The sequence below is a fragment of the Petaurus breviceps genome, unplaced genomic scaffold (assembly GCF_028583685.1).
Source record: "Petaurus breviceps papuanus isolate PSGF00001 unplaced genomic scaffold, PetGlider_PUasm1.0 174, whole genome shotgun sequence".
NCBI classification, from domain to species: domain Eukaryota; kingdom Metazoa; phylum Chordata; class Mammalia; order Diprotodontia; family Petauridae; genus Petaurus; species Petaurus breviceps.
This window is the reverse complement of record NW_027185761.1, coordinates 5,918,955-5,942,511: the sequence shown is the minus strand read 5'-3', so window position 1 is coordinate 5,942,511 and position 23,557 is coordinate 5,918,955. Positions and strand designations below refer to the sequence as shown.

At 39.8% G+C, this 23,557-nt stretch overlaps 1 pseudogene; it reads right to left on the bottom strand.

Annotated features, from left to right (window-relative positions):
* Nucleotides 1-6,689: 6,689 nt before the first annotated feature.
* On the bottom strand, nucleotides 6,690-16,407 carry LOC138158324 (ubiquitin thioesterase OTUB1-like; annotated as a pseudogene).
* Nucleotides 16,408-23,557: the final 7,150 nt, after the last annotated feature.

Genomic DNA, 23,557 nt, shown 5'->3' with positions numbered 1-23,557 from the left:
ATTATATTGCTTCATTTTTTTTTTTTAAGCAATCGGGGTTAAGTAACTTGCTCAAGGTTACATGACCAGTTATTATTTCTGGGTGTGGTGCTGAGTGTCTGAGCCCAGGATTCAATCTCCAGGTCGTCCCAACACTGGAGCCAGTACTTTTACTCACTGAGCCACCTGGCTGCCCCTAAGCAATTGGGGTTAAGTAACTTGCTCAAGGTTACACGGCCAGGTGTTTCTGGGTGGGTGCTAAGTGTCTGAGCCCGGGATTTGATCTCCAGGTCTTCTCAACACTGGAGCCAGTGCTCTTACTCGCTGTGCTACCTGGCCACCCCGCTTCATTTTTTTTAAAAGAAATTGGGGTTAACTTGCTCCAGGTTACATGGCCAGTTATTTCTGGGTGTGGTGCTAAGTATCTGAGCCTGGATTCGATCCCCAGGTCATCCCTACTCTGGGGCCAGTGCTCTTACTTGCTGTGCTACCTGGCTACCCCTATATTGCTTCATTTTTTTAAGCATTTGGGGTTAAGTAACTTGCTCAAGGTTACACGGCCTGTTATTTCTGGGTGTGGTGCTAAGTATCTGAGCTTGGATTCGACCCCCAGGTCATCCCGACACTGGGGCCGGTGCTCTTACTCACTGAGCCATCTGGCCACCCCTATATTGCTTCATTTTTGATGGTGCCTTTTAGCAGGATATAGTTTCCTTCCTTAACCATTTTAATTAGATCTACTTTTGCTTTTGCTTTGCCTGAAATAAGAATTGGTACCCCTGCTTTTTTTTTTTTTTACTTTTGCTGAGGCATGATATATTTTACTCCAGCCTTTTACCTTTATCCTGTTTTTATCCCCCTGTTTAAGATGTGTTTCTTGTAAACACCATATTGTAGGATTACGGGTTTTAATCCATTCTGCTATCCACCTCCATTTTATGGGAGAGTTCATCCCATTCACATTCACATTTATGATTACTATCTGTCTCTTTCCCACCATAATATTGCTCCCCTTTTTATGCTTTTATTTTTCTCCCCTCCCTAAGAGTTTTCCTTTTGATCACCACCTCCCACAGTATTTCCTTCTTAACAGCCCCCCTCCCTTTTCCTCCACTTCCCCCTTACTTCTTCCCTCCTTTCTAACCATCCCAGCCTTTCTTATCCCTTTACCCCTTCTACTGACTGTAGGGTATGCTTTTTTTAATACTTAATGTAGTATGTTATTTCTTCCTTGAACCAAGATTGACAAGAATAGATCTCATGAAATGTTCCTCTTGCTCCCCTCTTTCTCGCTATTATGATGATTTTTATGTCTCTTTTTTGATAGAGTCCCATACTTAACTGATTATGTTATTCCCTCCTTGCACCAGAACCAATGAGGGAAGAGCTCATATAATGTTCATCTCCCTCCCTTCTTTCCCTCTACTATAATGTTTTTATGCTTCTTTGTGTGGCATAAATTACCCTATTCTGCTTCATTCTTGACTCTTCTTCCATTGCAGTCCCTTTGCAACCCTTAATAAGTTTTTCATCATCATTTTGTGTAATTTATACCCACACCTATCTATATCCCTTCTAGATTTTGCCATAGGTATAGAATTTTCAGTATTAACAGGTATCAGCTTCCCATATAGGGATGTAAACAGTTTGCTTTTATTAAATAACTGTGTGTGAGAGTGTGTGTGTGTTTGTGTGTGTGTTCCCTATTTACCTTTCTATGTCTCTCTTGAGTCATGTAATTGGGGGTTGAATTTTCCATTGAGCTCTGGCTTTTTCATCAGGGAGGTCTGGAAGTGTGTTATATAATTTAATGACCATCTCCTCACCTGGAAAAATATGATCAGTTTCTCTGGATAGGTGATCCTTGGTTTTAACCTGAGCTCTTTTGCCTTGAGAAAAATCATATTCTAGTTCCTCTGATCTTTCAGTGGAGAAGCTGCCAGATCCTGTGCAAATCCTCACTGTGGTTCCTCAATATTTGAATTGTTTCTTTCTGTCTGATTGTAGTATTTTCTTCTTTACTTAATAGTTCTGGAATTTGGCCACAATATTTCATGTACTTTGCAATTTGTAATATTTTTCAGGAGGTATCTGTTGAATTCTCGCAATCTCTAATTTACCCTCTGGTTCTAAGATCTCAGGGCAGTTTTTCTTGGTAAGCTCTTGGAAGATGTTGTCCGGGCTCTTTTTTTTTTTATCATGATTTTCTGGTAGACCAATAATTCTCTGATTATCTCTCCTGGATCTGTTTTCCAGGTCAGTTATTTTTCCATTGAGATATTTTACCTATTTTTCTAATTTTTCATTCTTGATGTTTTGTTTTCCTGATTCTTGGGTGCTCATAGAGTCATTCACTTCAATTTGGCTGATTCTAATTTTTAATGGATTATTTTCCTCATTTAGTTTTTGAAGCTCCTTTTCCATATGGTCAGATTTCATTTTTAGTTCACACATTTTTTCTTTTTAAGGAGCTGTTTTCTTCATTGTAATGTTTTTCTAATTTTGCAATTTTGATTTTAAAAGAAAAATTCACTTTATCTTCTACCTATTTAATTTGGTTTTCAAAGTTCTTTTTGAGCTCATCTAAGAATGCCTTCTGTGCTTGAGACCCGTTCCCTGTTGAGGGTTCAGCTATGGGCGTGGAGTCAATACTATCTCCTTCTGAATTTGGTTCCTTACTCTCACAATAATAGGGCTCTAGAGTCATTGTCCTTGTAGTCTGTTTTTACCCATTTTGAGGCAGGGCCTTACCATGCCCTTCCTCTAGTTTTCCCAAGGATTTACTGTTTAAAGTTTTGCTCTGGGGCAATAATTATTGTGTTTTCAGGGTCAGACAGGAGCATTGGAATAGCTGGTGTTCACTCTGCCATCCTGGTCCCTGGAAGTTCAGATAGGGGCTTTTTAAATTTCTAGGCTATGGGTGGGTAGTCCGAGGAGTAGCTGCTGCCACTGCCAGGGGCCCTGAATTCGACCCAGATCTGTCCAGTCTCAGTAGTGCAGTGATAGGCCTGGCAATGGCCCTTGTGGTTGGTGTATCAACTTGCTGCCATATTGATCAGGCCTCTGTGTGCTATGTTGTCTAGGCCTGTGTACTATGTCCCCAAATCATGTTCTTCTTGGCTGGAATTCAAAGTTTTAAAAATAAAAGTAATAACTGTTTTTTACATGTAACTGGGAAAAACTAAGTAAATAAAAAAATTAGGTCTCCTGACTCCAGATCTAATCCTCTTACTATTTGACAGTTGGATGTTTTCAGGTCACTTTTCTTCTCACTTTTCTACTATAGAACGTATTTGTAATTCTGGCTTGGATATTAAAAGTCTTTAAGTCAGCAAATGAATAGGGTGATAAAATACCTCTGCTACCAAATTTCTATGTGGTCTTGTTCAAATCACTCAATTTGTCTGGATTTTGATTTCCTCAATTGGAAAAAGGGAGAGTTATGATTGAAGTATTTATTTAGCCATTTATTCACTACTTCATTTTTTGAAAAGCAATATGGTACAATGGAACTGCCATTGGACATAAAGTCAAAAGACTTTGGATCTAATACCAACTCTGAAACTTACTTCCTGTACGAATTTGGAAAAAATCTCTTCCTTTCACTCTGTTTCAGTTCTGTCATTAATAAAATGCTAGAATTGGACTGGTTAAACTCTGAGCTCCCTTCCACCTCTGATTATAGGTTGATCCTATGTATATTGACATACTACATAGAACATACTCTGCTAAGTTATAAGGGCACAAAAATATTAAGTGGCCAAGTCCCTGCATCCCAAAGAAGCTTGTTTCTTCTAAGTTTCCTTGCCGCCCTCAAATCGTGTAATACATGTAGGATTGCTTATAAAATTAGACTTGTTATATCTCAGGTGCTCAGTGAACAGCTGTTCATTCTGTGAGCATCACAGAATGTTCATATAAGTGAACATCATCTGAGTCCCCTACTGGCTCTAGTGATCCATGCATTTGTGCTGCTTTTTTTAAGCCAATAAAAGAAATTCCACTGCTTTAGTAGTTCTAAAAAGAGGCATTTGCAGCCTTGTGCCAGCTCCTACTTCCTTTATGGTTTCTTTTTACTTGCATTTGAAAGAACTGAAAAAAAATCAGCACAGTAATTTTTCAATAGCTAATACACACCTTGTGGATGATCCAGGCTTCCTGTTCCCTCTACTTTGTAAATCCAGTTGTCCAACTTTTGGCTCCTTTGCTACTATCAGCTTTTTTACTTGAGGTAGCTATTGCTGGGGAGAGGACCAGAACCTCCCATCAATACAGTTTGCTTGTCTTTAACAAACCTCAACGTTTGGTGGGGGAATGTGGATAGCTAATCAACAGCTGAAAGCAATGAAATTTTTGCATTATCTGTGGGCTTCAATTACCAGTATTCTCTCTTTTCCTCATTTCCATGAATTATTGGAAGTTGGTTCTACTTAGAGTCATAGAATTTTACACCTGTCAGGGATTAAGATACATTCCTCATTTCACAGATGAAGAAACTGAGGTCTATTAAAAAGAGTATGCAATGCATTTCATGCAGTGCTTTAATGTTTAAAAAGCAGTTTTCTTAATATATAGATAGAAAGAGATAGATATGTATATATAAACATATAGTATGTGTATATATACATATACATACACACACTCTATATGTTTATATACTGTGGGTGTGTGGTATATTAAGTAGTATAAATTATATCACCATTTTACTGGTGAAGAAATTGAAAGTCACAAAATTGAAATCATTTGCCTTAAAGTAAGCATCAAAATGAGAATATATCAGAGGCAATGGGGTTTCTATGCTTAAAAAAGAGGTTACAATAAGCCATCCTGAGCCATAGGAAGCTAGAGGTATTAGAAGGCTGAACCCTCGGGAAATTCATAGCTACTAGAAACCAGGAACCAAGCTGAATTTGGGAGGAATTTTCCAAGTGAATTCAAAGAATTGGATAAACTAATGTAAAGTAAAATAATCATCTCCAAAGATTAATTTTCCTAGTCATCACAACAATATAAAAGAAAACAAAATGGCATGGTATTATTCTCCACTCCTCCATCTATCCCCATATTTGGGGATTTTACTACAGAGATTGCTATGTCCTCAAAGACTTTACTTCGCAATTCTTTGAGTTCCTCATATACCATGACCTTGCTCTTTATTTCATTTTTGAAAAATACTATAGAGGCTGTGGAGACACAAGACCTGTATTTGAATCCTGAAATTTATTAGCTGTATCATCTTGGGTGAATGACTTAAGATCTTTAAACTCTTGACAACTTCTTGTTGAAACTAATAAATAACACCTTTTTACAAGGTTGTTGCAAGAATCAAGGTAGATGATATATTCTAAGAATTTATTTATTTATTCATTCATCCATTTATTTATTTATTTATTCATTCATTCATTCATTTATCCATTTATTTATTTATTTGTTTGTTTATTTATTTATCTATCTATTTATTTATTTATTTACTTATTTATTTACTTATTGCCAACAATTAGTTCACATTTATGGAGCCATGATACAGTTGCAGGGAAAACAGAGCCATGCTCCATGCCCTCCAGGGGCTTACAGTCTAAGAGGAGACAAAGCATTAATTCTTTGGGGGAAGGGGGTAGTTTTCTGTGGCTCTGATGGCCCTTTGGGGGTGGGGGAGAGGGAGATCCACCTGCCCTTCTCCTTGATGGAAGAAACGGAGAACTCAGAAAAGAAAGCAGGAAAACACTGGTCAAGGCCCAGAAAGCCAAAGTGGGGGATGGGGGGAAGGCAAGAAGGCAGGGAGCTAGGGAGGCTGGGGGGCAGCTCGGTTCATCAGGCTCTGCCCCTCTGTGCCCTCCTGGGAATGATGGTGAATCCCCCAGGCCGGGCCCAGGAGAAGCTGCTGCAGAGTTGGTGGGGCCAGGGGGATCCTGCCCCACTACCTCAGCATCTGGAGCAGAAAGGAAGGGGTTACACCATGCTGCTACAGAATGGCAGTGTCCTCTGTTGGGGGCAGAGCTAAGAATAAACTCACCTTCTAAGAAGCAAGACCAAGGCAGACACCGGGACAGGGGCAGCAGCAGCAGCAGCACAAGGTAGAGCAGAGGCAGCCGGGAGGCCTCCCACAGGCTCCCCAGCCAGCGCCAAAGGCCTTTTGCAGGGCTGGAAGGGAACGAGCCTGGGCAAAGACTGGGTCAGCACCAGGGCAGGCAGACCACCTTGTGGAAACACAATTAGGGCTAGAGACCCTGCAGACACCAGGGGAAGGGGATGCAGCATCAGGAGGAGATCCATCATTGCCCCAGCACGATGGTCCTTGGAAGAAGCCTGCCCCCCCCACCCCAGGGCAGAGGAAGGATGTGCAGGGTGGCCCCCACGACTCCCCTCCCTGACAGGCCTTCTCCTGGGTTTGGCTGCTGAGGGCTGGACTACCCCCGACTCCCAAGCCTTGACTAGACCTGGACTAAGGGCCTCACGAGCAAGAAAGGGGCCCCGGCTCAGGAAAACATGAAATGAACAGCCAGAAGGCAGGCAGACCCAGTGTGCACTTAGCAGCAGCAATACATGGACACGCACATGTGTCTTCACCACCAGCATCCCCTTTAATAAAACACGCAGGGTAATGGGTTACAGGGAGGGAAAAGGGGGAGTGAAATATTACCATTTATGACCATAAAAAACCTCTGTACATGTCTAATGCCTGTTAGCAGGAGTGAAGGGGGGGGGCAGAACTAGCCCCAGCACTGGTGGGTGGGGCCTGGGGCGCTGTCCCACCTATTTGTAAAGATGTCTTAGTGTCCCAGTCTGTACAGTAGATACACCTTGGGCTCGGAGTCCTCAGGGAAGACTTGGGAGTTGGTGATGCTGCCCTCACCAGGGTCCATGTACTCCACCTGGATGGAGATATTGAGGGCCTGTGCCAGTGCAATGATGTGGATATGGTCACTCTCCTTGCATTAAGGGTTCCACCTCCTGCTGACAAAACTCCATGACGATCCGGCCCCCATCTATGAAGTGTTCAAAGAACTTGCTCTAGGCTGCAGGTACCTGAGGTGAGCAGCCACAGATAGACAGACCATCAGGTAGTCTGAAATGCTCTGGTCATTGAAGGAGGCCAGCAGTTCGGCCACAGAGGTCTGCTTCTCCACCTGCTGGATCAGGCCCATGAAACTGTTGTGGAAATCCTCAATTGTGAACTCAGTGAAGCCCTGAGACACCAGGTCCTCTTTGCTCCTGGCAGAGAGGGCTTTGAACCTCTGCAACTCCTCGCTGTCTTCCAGAAGGGCCTCCAAGTGGGAGAACCCTAAGGTTCAACAGAAGCAGTTGCCATTGGGCCTGGTCTTTCCGATGTAGGAGTATTTTTCTTATTTTAAGAATTTTTAAACCTATATGTATTAAACAGGTAAAACTTCTGTTTGCTATTTACCGCTACCTAGAGATGTGCTTATAACATAGATCTCACTATATAACTCTATATTATCTCCATTTTCTCTCTGATGAACAGAATAGAGGTAACTAAGAGGAGTTGATACCTGCAATATAGGGATAGTAAATGTATATTTACTGGCCCTGGATGAATTTAAATTTCTTCACACACATATATATATGTAGTTGTGTATATGTGCACATACATATAAATGCATATGCATATATATATACATACATACGTACATACATACACACAAATGCACATATATCTATATATTACATCCTTAGGTTTTGAAAGAATTGCCCAATGCTATTAATGAGCTAATCTTGAAGAAAATTTAAAATAGGAGATGCCACAAGATTGGAGAAAGGTGAATGTTGTACCAAAGATTAAAGAATTGAAGTGATATTAGTTTGCCACCCAGAAGTTAATGATCTTAACTTCAAACATTAGGAAAATTTTAAAATGGACCGGTAATGGGATTGGTTGGTAAATATCAAGAAAGGGAAGTGATGATTACAAAAGCCAACATAGTTTGATCAAGAATAGGTCATCTAAGCTAAACTCTTTTCGTTTTTGGTCATTATTAATAAACTAGTAGGTAAGAATTATGTTTTGGATTTAATTTGCCTATATGTTATCAAAACTTTCAAAAAATATCTCATGCGATTTTGTGGAAAAGATGAAGACATATGACTCACATGATAAAACAATGATTCATAACTAGTTGGAAGGTTAAATTTAAAATATTTTTTGATGGTTAAATAGGAATATGGCAGGAGGTCACATGTGAAGTAACAGAATTCTATGCTACGTAATATTTTTATTAATGATTTAGATAAAGGCAAGATGATAGATTCAACAAATTTGTAGAAGATACAGAGATGAAAGAACTAAATTAGTCACCCAAAAGGACTTTTGAGTAGCATGCCCTGGGGGGCAGGGGTGGGTATTGCATCAGTGGCAGCAGGGGCAACTTTCAGAACTCTCAGCCAACAGATTATAATGGGGACAGATAATGTGTCAAAAAGAGATTACAGGGGTCCCTTTGCTGGCAAGTAGATGTAGGTAGGACTAGATGTAGGACCCTGTTGCATTACCCATATGAAGATTTGGGTCATAGTCCAAGGCTAAGAATAACATTAGAATATAAGAGCTTGAGATCAGAAGGGAACAAGGACCCTGGTCACAGTTCCAGGGTAGAAAAGTGGGCTTAGAGTCATTCACAGACCAGAACACAGGGAAGGAGAGCAGTTACCACACCTCAACTTAGATCATATCATCTTAGAAGAACTGAAAACCTACAGACCCCCAGAATTTGTTCTGATAGCAGCAGCAAAAGAGGCCTGAAGCTTGAGAAAACACAAACTTCACCCCAGGAGAAGAGTCCAACTTTAATATAGAGTAAAAAAATAAGAAATAGGCTATGAAAATAGGCAAACAATAAAAAAAAGAATCTGACCATAGGAAGTTACTATGGTGACAAGGAAGATCAAAACCCCAATTCAGAATAATACAATAAAGTTAAAATTGCTTCATCCAAAGTATCAAAGAATGATGTGAGTAGGTCTTAGGTCCAACAAGAATTCCTGGAAGAGATCAAAAGGAATTTTTAAAATGAATCAAAAGAGATAAAGGGAAAATTGGGAAGATAAATGACAGTGATGTAAGAAAATCATGAAAAAGGACCCAACTTGGAAAAGAAAGTGCATGCACATGCATGCCCACACACACACACACACACACACACACACACTACTGAGGAAAATGACACCTTAAAAAAACTAAATAGGCAAAATAGTAAAAGATGCACAAAAATCCACTGAAGAGAAGAACTCCTTAAAAAGGGAGTGGTAGAATGTGGTAAATTATCTCACATAAAAGAGGCAAGAAAAGATTTTTAGAATGAAATTTAGGGGAAGCAAGTGAACTAACTTGCTCCTATCAGATTTGACTCAAAGAGGGAAAAAACATACACACTCAGGAAAATGAATTTAAAATAAAAAAGTCAGAGTGACACATTCTTCCAGATGAAGCAACTAAGGAAGTCAGAAAGAGTTCTGTGACATGGGGGTGAAGCCTGACCTGAAACCCATATGGATGCAAAACAAGTGGTAGAACCAGGTAGTGTTGACAAGAGCAGTAGCAGTTTCTGGAGTTTTCACCTGGGAACACCTGAGTAACACCTGGGAACTAATAAGAAAGAGACTATAGATTCTGTACTATGACTGAATGCAAAATCAGATTCTGTTTGGCATCTCCATTTCCTATAACCACTTGAGGGTCATAATTCAAAGGAGAAAAGGAACATTTTCAGTCACGAGGTAACAAATCCTGAGTGCCTGTATCATTTAGGTTGCAAGGGATCAGGGACCCTCTGGAACAATATTCTAACTCAAGTGATCAGGGACACTGAAAAAGAGTATCATTTCTGGTCCAAAAGATCAGGGGCCCTGAAAAGCAATATTAGTGACAATCTTAAAGAATCATTAAATTTTCCTGGATAATGAAAATAGTGAAGACTAAGACAGCAGTAACCACAACTCTCTCCAGATCATACTGATAGGGTACAGGCTCTGGGAAACTCCTTGAATTCTGATTGAATCTTCACTCTCCATGAAACATTTGCCTAAGGTCATAAGCCTTTCATGATAGTTGGGCCTAAATATCTGTTACTCTTACCCTAGCCTAGCCCTCCATTGTCCAGCTATTTCCCACCCTTGATCTTATCAAAATTTCTCTATTCAAAGCTGTTACTGTTTTTTTTTTTAATTTTCTTTGGAGGGAGGAAGGCAGGGCATTTGGGGTTGTGACTTGCCCAAGGTCCCATGGCTAGTAAGTGTTAAGTGTCTGAGGTAAGATTTGAACACAGGTTCCCTAGCTGCCCCTAAAGCTGTTATGCTTAAACTAGCCTAGCCCTCCATTGTCTGTCATCTCCAGGTAGCCTTCCCCTATTTCCACCTATAGCAGCAAGCATCCCAGCATCCCCAGAGTGGCTGCCAACACAGGTTCTTATATCTTCTTTTCTAAAGGAAAGCAACTCAAAATGGGTTAACAATCTTGCTTTAATCATTCAAACATATCATTTACCTAGTTCATGGGTAAAAGGTCAGCACCCTGAACTTCAGAGTATGGAGAGCTTACAAGCAGAAGTTACAAGACAGAGAAACATTTCAGCAGACAGGCTTCCAATCTGTACAACCATTACTTAATCCATACCTAATCACAGTTGCCAGAGAGGGAAGCATCAACATCTGGGTTTTCAAAGCCAGGTGGATCTCAATGGCTGCCCAGACTCTCATCTGGTGAAATCACACAACACTTCTCAAAGTGAGCCCCAAAACAAAGTCAAAGATCATGGATTATATAGCCTTCTCCTGGGTCAGAGAATGTAAAAACCCTCTTGACCCACTGCCCAAACACAAAGCACCAAGGTGTGAGCATTCCTGAAAAACAAGCATCCCACCACAGGCTCCAGGTGCACTTAACCTAGGGGCAGGGAAGATTTTAAAAATTTACATTCCTATAACACCACCTTTAATCACATTCCTGGAGTCCTGTCTCAGTTCCATCAAAGATCCTCTTCAGACTCCTCCTCAAGACCGTCCCCAAACTCCTACTCTAGACCACCCCTAAATCCTCTCACAATCTTTCTGTATATAAGACCCATCCTGCCTCCATGAAGTGGCTGAGATTAATCTAACACAGACTTATTCTGTGTCAGATTATTCTGGCTTTCTCGTCCAATACACATATCACAAATACTTAGACTCCTTAAGAGTCTACCTATTAATAAACTTTGGTTTTCTTTGGTTGAGAGAATGCTTGAGTTGATTTCATTCAGTAGAACCCAGCATATTGGTATTTTAAGTTCTTGAGCACCACTCCTCTATGCCAGTAACCAGTTCATATTTTTCTTAGAAGCTTTTGATGAAGGAGTTCTGAATTCATTGTCTTCCTCCTGATCCATGCGTTGATCCCTTTTGTCCCCAAAAAAGGAATCCAAAGTCAGATTGATGTGTTTGCTTTGCTTCCTTTGCTTGCTCATGTTGCCACTCAATTACTTGACTTTTTGCCACAGTAGAACTCTGCTTCCACAGAGGAGAGCTTTGTCCCAAATTTCTGACCTTTTCACACCTGCTGGAGCTATTAGTTGACTGCCTTCTCTGCAGGGCTTCACAGCCTCTAGCACCTGGTCACACACCCCAGGACCTCCACCCTAGACAGCAATCAAGATCCAAGCATTTTAAAGCAAGTGTGATTACCCCTCAGAATGGTTGCTTAGTCCCCCTACAATCTGCAAGCCAGGAGCTCTGAAGCAGGCATGCAGCATGGGCCACCATGCCTCAGCAGCTTCTCCCTCTCGGGTCAGAGTCCGGACCCCTGTTCCCAATGTCCATACTGACCTCTCTCTTTGTCTTTGGCATTTAGGGGATCATAATACTGGAAACCTCCACAGCTGCTGGTGATCCACTCTCCCAAAGTCCCTCCAGCCACGGCTAGTCCTGGCCACCCTGGGGTTAAAGCTGTGGATTCATGGCAGTCTAGGATCTGCTCCCAGCACTCTGTGATCAACACTTAATGGCTGCTTGCCAAGCATCTGGGCAGGAGATTTGTTCGTATCTTTCATTTTGTGGATTCTGTAGCACTAAAGTGTGTTTAGAGCCATAATTTACAGGTATTTGAGGTGGTTATAGGGAGAATCCATGGAATTTTCTTCCTTCTATTTCACTATCTTGCCAATTGCCATTTTTTAGTCTTCATCTGTATTGACCTCTATAAACTTCCAACATAGTTAACCACCACCCTAATCCTATATGCAATCTCTTCCCTTGAGTACTATGATATTTTTCTTTCTTGGTTCTCCTTCAATCATAATAAACATCCTGCTTATTGTTCTTTCTTGATCTTAATTCATTTTTCACCCGTTAATCTTGGAAACAGTTAAAGCTCCATCCTTAAAACCTTCTCTTCCCCCCACCCACCTCTTTCTCTAATTAAAAATAAAAATATGTTCCCATATGTTCAATTACCACTGTTATGAAGAGTACTGTCAAATCTATGTATTCAACTTTAGTTTTTCTCTTGAACTACAGTCCTACATTATGAACTTTCTGTGACATATTTCCACATTCGGTCATCTCAGACTCAAAATGTCCAGAAGTAGAATCATTACCTTTCCTCTTAATTGTGTTCTCCCTCCAAAAATCCCAATTATATTGAGGATATTACCTAATAAAACATACAAGCTAATAATTCACCTTTCATTAACTATCTTTCTTTTTCCTTCCCTTTCTCTGCTTGATCAAGCATCACATCTCATTAATTCTACTTCCAAAACAGCTCTTATATCTACATCCTTTTCTCTACGGACATGACCACCACCATATGTAATGTAATGCCAAGCAAAGGCAACTTCCCAAGGTTCAGAATACCAGCATAGGTGCTCTCCATTTTATTCAGTAACAAACCCAGAACAGAGAAGATCAAAACATGACATCATTCAAATTACAGCATTTACTAAGTGTGATTAAATAATCTCCAAGTACTACCCCACCCCAGGACCTTCCAATCATTCAATCAATTACAAAGTCCCTGTTCTAAATACTTCTACACCCCCAGGCTATACCTTCATTTAGTCCACCACAAAGCCCCTCTTCTCAAATGGAGATTAGTTTCCAAACATAAGTAAAGTACATTCATTTGTTCAACCACAGAACACAAACAGGTCAAAAGTTCCCCACCCCTGGAATCACAATTGAATCTACCCCAGAGTTACATCAAGTTTAAGCACAGCACTGTATACCCGAATGGAGGTCTTTTCTTCATCTTGACAAGAGGCAAGTTCTCAGCAATCTTAATTCCTGGGGAGACAAGGCTTAGCAAGACCACAAGATACATTGCCAGTCCCTTCATTAATTCATCTTCTGTCTGTAGAACAGTCCTAGAACCCCTGAAAACATTATCAAAACCCTCTCCCAGGATTTCTGTAAACATACAACAAGAAAATCCTTCTTCAGGGCTTCTGAACCAACAGAAAGGTTCCCAGACCCCTGCAACAACAGCACTGTCCTTCACCAGTGGACAGTATTCACTCTGTCTGCAGGACAGTCTCCAGACCCCTGCAACAACAGCACTGTCCTTCACCAGTGGACAGTATTCACTCTCTGTCTGCAGGACAGTCTCAGGAGCTCTTAGCCTACAGCCAGGTTCCAGGACTTCTTCAACAAAAGGACTGTCTTTCACCAGTGGACAAATCTGGCAAAACAACATCAAAACAGACAGACAAAGTACCAGCAAAACAGCCATGCCTCCTCAGTCCTTGGCAGGTCCAGGGGCAGGTCTCAAAAGTCCAGGGCGATTCAAAGCAGCACTCAACAATCCTCTCAGTCTCTCTCTGCCTCCACGAGGTGCTGCTTCCAAAAAGTTCTTCTGCCTCTCTCTTGTCTCTCCAAATCTATGTCACCAGCTCCTCCCAGTTTGTGTCTCTCTTTTCAAGTCAACAAGTCCATCCCACAGGTGGGATTAACAAGCTCTGGGTTTTAACACAATCAATTTGAAAAACCAAGCCAATACAGGGGAATCTTTAATTGCCATTACTATCACACCATATTATTTTATTTCTCTTTTTTTTGTGGGGTCATATTTGCAGCATTTTTTTTCAAATGCTTTATTAACTTCTGATTTACACCATTCATTTCCACCAGATTTTGAGTTACAAATTTTCTCCCTGTTTTCCCCCTACCTACCCCCAAAAAGTGCAGTCCCACAGGATGTTCCCTCCTCCAATTTGCTCTCTCCCATATTTTCTCCCATACCCCTTTCGACTTTTCCAGTGGATCTCTATGCCACAGTGCCTGTATATTTTATTTCCCAATTACATGTATAGTATTTATAATAGTATACACACACAGAGAGAGAAATATATATATATACAAACATATTTGATTTTAATACTTTGAATTCCAGATTCATTTCCTTCCTCCCTTGTCACCCACCCTTATGGGGAAGATAAGCAGTTCAGTATAGGATGTACATGTGTGGTTAATGCAAAACAATAATATAATAGATATATTGTAAAAGACTGACTATATTTCCCTCTCTCCTATCCCACCTCCCACTTGTTCTATTCTCAAATGTGATCCCCTCCCCTTTAAAAAGTGAGGGCTTCCAACTTCCCTCCCCACCAGGCAGCCCTCCCTTCTATCATCCCCCCTCTCATTCCCTTCCCCCTACTCTCCTGTAGGGTGAGATACCCTATTTAGTGTGTATTTCATTCCTGCCTCAAGCCAAATTCGATGGGACTAAGGTTGACCCATTCCCTTTTGCCTTCCTATTCTTCACCTCCATTGTAACCATTTCCCCTTGTCTCTTCTGTATGAGATAGTTTACCCCATTCTGTCTCTCCCCATGTCCTCTCATTCATTCCACTCTCACTTCTTAAATTTACCTTTTAAGTATCATCCCTTCCTGTTAAATTGGTCCTATGCCCTCTATCTATATATACCTGTAAACATATATACACACATTCACAGATTATTCATATACCCTCATGTATATATTCATTTATTTATTTCTATTCCCTTCAACTACTGAGAAAAGTTTCATAAGTTACAATTATTGTTTTTCCATGTAGGTATGTTAATAGTTCAACTTTGATAAGTTCCTTATGATTTCTTTTCCCTGTTTACCTTCTCATCCTTCTCTTGCTTCTTGTTTCTGAATGTCAAATTTTCTGTGAAACTCTGGTTTTTTCATCAAGAATGCTTGAATATCCCCTATTCCACTGAATGACCATATTTTCCCCTGAAACATGATATTCAGTTTTGCTGAGAAGGTGACTCTTGGTTTTAATCCCAGCTCCTTTGCCCTCCAGAATATCATATTCCAAGCCTTTGATCCCTCAGTGTAGAAGCTGCCAGATCCTGAGATATCCCGATTGTATTTCCACAATATTCAAGTTGTTTCTTCCTGGCTGCTTGTAATATTCTCTCCTTAATCTGGGAATTCCAGAACCTGGGTATAATATTCCTAGGAGTTTACTTTTTGGGATCTTTTTCAGGAGGTGATTGGTGGATTCTTTCAATCTCCATTTTGCCCTCTGATTCTAAAACATCAGGGCAGTTTTCTTTTAGTACTTCATGGAGGATGATTTCTAGGTTCTTATTTTGATCATGGCTTTCAGGTATTCCAATAATTTTAAAATTATCTCTCCTGGATCTATTTTCCAGGTCAGTGGTTTTTCCCATGAGATAATTCACATTGCCTTCTGTTCTTTCATTTGTTTGGATCTGTTTAACAGCATCTTGATTTCTCATAAAGTCATTAGCTTTCATTTGCTCCAGTCTAATTCTGAAGCCATGATTCTCCTCATTGAACTTTTGAGATTCTTTTTCCATCTGGCAAATTTGACTTTTTAAAGCAATCTTCTCCTCATTGCCTTTTTGAGCCTCTTTTCCATTTGAGTCATTCTATTTTTTAAAGTGTTATTTTCCTCAGTCAGGCTGTTGACTCTCATTTCATAATTTTCTTGCATAATTTTTTCCTCCATTTCTCTTATCTGCTTTTTAAGGTCCTCTATGGCCTGTAACCAGCTCGTACTTTCCTTTGAAGCTTTTGGTGCAGGAGTTCTGACTTTACTGTCTTCCCCCTGTTCCATGCTTTGCTCCTTTTTGTCCCCAAAATAGGAGTGTAACGTTGGAATCTTCTGTCTCATTTGTTTCCTTTGCCTGGTCTTGTCACCCCTCAGTCAATTGACCCCTGTGCTTTTTTCTATAATAGGACTCTGCCACCAGACAGGGGAGCTTTTATCCCAAATGCTGGGGTTTTCTCAGTTGCCGGAGGTATTAAATGGATATACTCTCTGAGGTCTCCACACACTCTGGCAATCTGTATATACCCTCCAGGACCTCCACCCTATACTGCAATCCAGATCCAAGCAGGTTAAAGCAAGAGTGATTACCTCTGAGACTGGTGCTCGTACCCCCTACACTCTGCATGCCAGGATCTGAAGCTCCCATGTGGTGCTGGCTGGCTCTACCGGCACCTCAGGGGCTTCTTGGCCTGGGGGCAAAAGCCACACACTCCCACTTACTGGTTCCAAAGTCCAGACTGCACTGACCTCTCACTTTGTCCTTCTTATCTGTGTGTTGATAAATCGGCTACTCAGCATGGGGCTGGGCTGTGCTCCCAGAGCGCTGAGCTGGTCGATTCCTGTGGCCTGCCGGGCTGTCCTAAGTGGGTGGTTAGATTCTCTGTGTCATTTTGTGGGTTTTGCAGCTCCAAAGTTTGTTTAGAGTCCCCTTTTATATGGATTGGAGAAGGTGAAAGCAGGCGCAGCGGGGAGGTCCTGCTTCTACTCTGCCATCTTGGCTCCGCCCCTACCATATTTCTTAACATACTTGACTACTAGGTAGATGTGAAATTCAGTATTCCATTTCCTTACTTTGTGTATATTCATACTATTTTCATCATGTCTGCAATATACTTTCTCATCACATCTGCCTTTTTGTAATCTGGCACCTCTCTTTCAAGATGAATTTATGATTTCTTCTTTTTCATGAAGCCTTCCCTGATTCATGTGTGTTTGAATGCTTGATCCATCTTCAAATTATGTATATTTACAAAGCTGAAGGCATTCTCTAACTCTCCCACCTTCCATTTCCAGCAGAATATAAGCCATTTGAGTGAAACGGTTATTTTTATTTTTGTCTCTATATCTATAGAACTTTACCTCTTGTGTACATAAAAAGAAATATTGGACTTCTTAATTCAATTTAATTAAATACACAAAGTTATTTAAGACTCGACTCCCAATGAAAGAATAAGGTAAGATTCTAGGTGTTTTTTTCTTTCTTTTTTTCACTTTCAAGTGCCAATTAATTTTTTTGTAAGCTCTGTGGTTGCACATTCCCATGTTGTAATGAACACTGATTAAGGAACAAGATTCTAGAGGTGGAAAAAAGATGGTGGAGTAAAGGCAGGGACTTGCCTGAGTTCTCCCTCCATGATCTCCAGATATCTTTGAAAAAAATATTTCTAAACAAATTGTAGAACAGCAGAATGTGCAAAAAGGGGAAGTAAACAAATTTCCAGCCCAAGACAACTTGAAAGATCAACAGGAAATATGTGTCTCACCTGGGTGAGATTGGGGTGCAGTCTAGTGGAGGTTGTGCCAGCACAACCCTGGCTACAGCAAACCAGGAAAAGACCTTGGGAGTGACTGAATTAGCACTGGAAGCAACAGAACCTGCTTTCAGAGATCTCAGTACACAGATGGTAAGGAGGGGTGAACAACTGATCAGAAGGATATTACAGGGTTTTCTTTGCTAGCACTGAGGCAGGACTCTGTTTCTTTCTCCAGGTTTTAGTTTTGAGTGGTTGAGAAGTTGGAAGGAGTATATACAGACAGAGAGGACAGATGTGAGTTGCATATGAAAGGATGAACTCTAAAAATTAAAATTAAGGGGTGAAAAAGGAATGTACTAGGATAAAGGAAAATGAAGAGTTAGAATTGTGTGAATTATCTCACACAAAAGAGGCAAGAAAAAGCTTTTACAATGGGGGGGGGTTAGCGAGATTGTGTGAACTATAATTTCAGCAGAATTGACTCAAAGAGGTAATAATATACCCATTCAATTGGATATAGAATTCTATTTTACTCTGCAAGAAAGTAGGAGGTGAAGGAGATAAGAGAAAGGGGCATGATAGAAGGGAGGGCAAAGGTATTCAGGAGCAAAACACTTTTGAGGAGGGACACAGTGATGAGAGAGAGAGAATAGAATAAATGGAGGTGGAGGAAATAGAATGGAGGGAAATACAGTTAGCAGTAGCGACTGAAAAAAAATTTGAAGTTTCTCTCATAAAAAGAACATATAGAGAACTTAGTTAAATTTCTAAAAATGAGATCCATTTCCCAATTAATAAATGATCATAAGATATAAGCAGTTTTCAGATGAAGTAATCAAAGCTATCTATAGCCATAACCCCCCAAAAAAGATACTCTAATTCACTTATTTATTGGAAAAATGCCAATTAAAACAATTCTGAGGTACTATCTCATACGTATTAGATTGGCTAAAAGGTCAGGTAAGGTAAATGGCAAATGTTGGAGGGGATGTGGGAAAAATGAGACTTTAATGTACTTTTGGTGGGATTCTGCACTAATTCAACCATTCTGTAGAACAATTTGGAACTATGCTTAATGTTTCCAACCATGTAACCATGCATCCCTAGCAATGCCACTACTAGGTCTATTTCCCTAGGAAGTTAAAAAGTAAAAGAAAAATGAACTATATGTACAAACATAGTTATAGCAACTCTTTTGTGAGGGCAAAAAATTAGAAATTGAGGAGATGTCCATCAATTGGGAAATGACTGAACAAGTTGTGGTATATAATTATGATGGAATACAATCTTACTATAATGCTTAACAAGTAGGATGCTCTCAGAAAAACCTGAAAATATTTGCATGGGCTCATGCAAAGTGAAATGTACTGTGTACAAAGTAATAGGAATATTGTAAGATGATCAGCTCAGCAATACAACAATCCAAGACAACTCTGAAGGATTTAGGATGAAAAATGAAAAAAAAAGTGATAGTGTCTAAATACAGGTTGAAGATTACTTTTTTTACTTTTACCTTCTTTTTCTTGAGTTTTTTTCTTTTGATCTATGTTTTCTTTGACAACATAATTATTATGGTGATGTTTTGTGTCACTACACATGTATAACTTTTTTTTTTAATTGCTTACCTTCTCAATGGGAAGGGGGTAAAGAGGGAAGAAGGGAGAGAATTTGGAACTTAAAATTTTTAAAAACAAATATTAAAAATTGTTTTTACATTTAAATTAGTAAAAATAAAACAGGGGGCGGAGTCAAGATGGCTGAGTAGTTACAGGACCTCCCTGTGGCTCCAGCTTCCACCTTTCCCAATCCATGTAAAAGGGGACTCTGAACAAACTCTGGAGCTACAGAACCCACAAAATGACGCAGATAAGCTAACCTCCCCCTGAGAATAGCCCAGCAGGCCAGCAGAAATCGGTCATCACGGTGATCTGGGAGCCAAGACCAACCCCACACCAAGGTTTTAGACCCAGGGTGGGTCTGACCAACCACCAGCTGGAGGGACTCCATATCACCAGCAGCTGTTGTGATCCAGAATTATCAAAACATAGATGCTAAGGACAGAGTGAGAGGTCAGTGCAGTGTGGACATTGGGAACTAGTAGTTCTGAGTGCATCGGGTTGTGCTCCTGGGGCAAGAAGCCACTAAGGGCTGCAGCACAGCCGCTGCCACATGGCAGCTTCAGCTCCTGGCCTGCAGAGCATATGAGGATAAGCGACCAGTCTGAGGGGTAATTGCTCTTGCTTTACACTGCTTGGATCTGTATTGTGGTCTAGGGTGGAGGACTTGGGGTGTGTGTCCAGCTTGCCAGAGTGTGTGGAGTCTTCAGAGAGGGCACCCAATTAATATCTCTGGAAGCTAAGAAAACCCCAGCATTTTGTACGAAGCTGCCCTGTCTGGTGGCAGAGTCCTTCTGTGGCAAAAAAGCCCAAAAGACAAGTATTGGAGTGGCAAAATGACCAGGGAAAGGAAGCAAAGCAAACAGAAGAATCCACCATTAGATTCCTATTTTGGGGAAAAAAAGGATCAAAGCATGGAACAGGAGGAAGACAGTGAAGTAAGAACTCCTGCACCAAAAGCTTCAAAGGAAAATACAAGCTGGTTACAGGCCATACATGACCTTGAGAATCAGATAAGAGAAGGGGCAGCCAGGTGGCTCAGCGAGTAAGAGAACCAGCTCCCGTGTTGGGATGACCTGGGAATCAAATCCTGGCTCATCTACTTAGCACCACAACCAGAAATAACTAGCCATGTAACCTGGAGCAAGTTACTTAACCCCGATTGCTTAAAAAAAAAAAAAAACAGATAAGAGAAGTGGAGGAAAAATTGGGAAGAGAAATGAGAATGATGCAAAAAAATTACAAAATGAGAGTCTGACTGAGGAAAATAACACCTTAAAAGAAAAGACTAACTCAAATGGCAAGAGAGGCTCAAAAAGGCAATGAGGAGAAGAATGCCTTAAGAAGCCAAATATGCCAGATGGAAAAAGAATCTCAAACACTCAGTGAAGAGAATCATTGTTTCAGCATTAGATTGGAGCAAATGGAAGCTAATAGCTTTATAAGAAATGAAGATGCCATTAAACAGATCCAAACAAATGAAAGAATAGAAGGCAATGTGAAATATCTCATGGGAAAAACCACTGACCTGGAAAACAGATCCAGGGGAGATCATTTAAAAATTATTTGACTACCTGAAAGCCACGATCAAAGAAAGAACCTAGAAATCATCCTCCAAGTAATTCTCAAGGAAAATTGCCCTGATGATTTAGAACCAGAAAGGAAACTAGCAGTTGAAAGAATGCACCGATCACCTCCTGAAAAAGACCCCAAAAAGAAAACTCCCAACAATATTATAGTCAGGTTCCAAAACTCCCAGATCAAGGAGAGAATATTACAAACAGACAGGAAGAAACAATTTGAATATTGTGGAAACACAGTCAGGATAGCTCAGGATCTGGCAGCTTCTACATTGAGGGAACAAAGGGCTTGGAATATCATATTCCCAAGGGCAAAGGAGCTGGGATTAAAATCAAGAATCACCTACCCAGCAATACTGAGTATCATGTTTCACTGGAAAATATGGTCTTTCAGTGGAATACAGGACTTTCAAGCACTCTTGATGAAAAAAAACAGAGTTGAATAGAAAATTTGATATTCAGATACAAGAAGCAAGAGAAGCATGCGAAGGTCAACAGGGAAAAGCTTAACAAGGAAAAGGAACTTATCAAAGTTGAACTATTAATATTCCTACATGGACAAACAATAATTGTAACTGATGAAACTTTTCTCAGTATGAAAATAGTTGAAGGGAATAGAAATATATCTATATCTATGTGTGTGTATATATATATATATACATATATATGTTTATATTGGAGGGTATACAGGCATATGAATACATATGTGAATGTGTGTATATATTTCTACAGGGATGCATAGCTAGAGGGCACAGGACCAAATTAATTGGAAAGGGATGATACTTAAAAGGTGAAATTAAGAGGTCAAAGAGGAATATAATGAGAGAAGATGAGGAGAGACAAAATGTGGTAAATTATGTCATATAGAAGAGGCAAGGGAAAATGGTTAAAATGGAGGGGAAGTATAGGAAGGCAAAATGGAATGGGTCAACCTTATTCTCATTGAATTTGGCTTGGGGAGTTAATGAAATACACACAAAATAGAGTATCTCACCCTACAGGAGAGTATGGGGGAAGGGAATGAGAAGGGGGATGATGGAAGGGAGGGCAGGCTCGGGGGGGAGGGAAGTTGGAAGCCCCAACTTTTGAAAAGGGACGGGATCAAAGTAGAGAATAGAACAAGTGGGAGTGGGATAGGAGGGAGGGAAATATAGTCACGCTTTTACAATGTATCTACTATGTTAATGTTTTGCATTAGCTACACATGTACAACCTACACTGAAATGCATATCTTTCCAGTAAGGGTGGGTGACAAGGGAGGCAGGGAATGAATTTGGAAAAAAAAATTAAATCAAATGTTTTAAATACACACACACACACACACACACACACACACACACACACACACACATATATATATATATATATATATATATACATATACTATTATTAATGCTATTTTACATGTAATTGGGAAATGAGATACACAGGCACTGGGGCATAGAGATCCACCATGCCCTACTGGAAAAGTCAAAGAGGGTAAGGGAGAAGATATGGGAGAGAGCAGATTGGAGGAGGGGATATCCTATGGGACTGCTATTTTGGGGGCGGTGGATAGGGGAAAAACGGGGAGAAATTTAGTAACTCAAATTCTGGCAGAAATGAATGATGTAAATCAGAAGTTAATAAAGCATTTGAAAAAAAGAAAAATAAAGCAAAATTTTGAACAAGAAAGAAAAAGAAATAATATTCCACCACCTCACTCTACCCATTGATCTTATCTTTTTCATGCAATCTTTATAATAATGTATTATTGTATATGTGATATAGACATTTATACATTGATGGCTATATGTTTAAGTTTATATCTATATCTACATCTATATCTTTATAATATTTATATCTATCTAAATAATATATATGTGTATGTAGATACATATATTTGTGTTTGTGTATACACATATGTTTGTGCATGAGTAATCTAACCCTCTCAATGTACAAATACATGTCAGGCCCAGAAAAGTCATGACTTGCTCTTGGTCATATATCATTTCAACTGAAATGATGTTTGAGTTTTAGTCAAGACAAGTATAATTTAGTTCTTCCTGTTTGTAAAAAGTCATATATTAAAATAGAACATAAATACCAATGAAAAAGGGAATATACTCACTTTTGCTATGATTTAAAGTGTTAGGGATTTTTTGCTATTTTAACTTAATGCATGTCAGTTTCCATGTAGAGTTCTCAAAGGCAAAATATAATTTATGTTATTGAAAAAGGCATTATATTAACAATATAATTTACAATCTGTGGTTATAGACAGTATATAGAGCAGTGAAGTGCTTATTTCAGGTATTCAGGAAAGTGTTATTATCCACCTAACTACTCAAATACATCTGCCTTGAAGAAAATACGAATAAATTGTGACCACCATAATTGAAGAACAGAAAGACAATCCCCTACTTTCTTCCAATCACCCTTTATCACACCCCATAATAATTCCTGATAGTCCAAAGTACAACAGTCCTAGAATTAGACACACAAATACACATACAAATATTACCCAACTCTAAAAATACAGCATTGGGCTTTTGGCTTTGCCTTCCATTTGCAAAAGCTCTCCATCTAAACAATGAGTATAATTATCTAATACTAAAACTCCAGCTAAGTACTCTCTTGTTCTCCTTTCTATGTATCTATTCTCAAAAGTGTCTAAGAATATTGGTGCTTATCCACTTTACTGGCACATTAAATTTTTCCCACGATTTAAGTCTGTAACTCCTATGAATGTGAATGAAGTTAATTACTTTCCTTCCCATTATGATAGAATGGAATAAGTACAATCAATGTTCACTGACCCCAAGTTTCCAAAAGAAGGCACATTCTGTTATTCTCATTGTCTGACT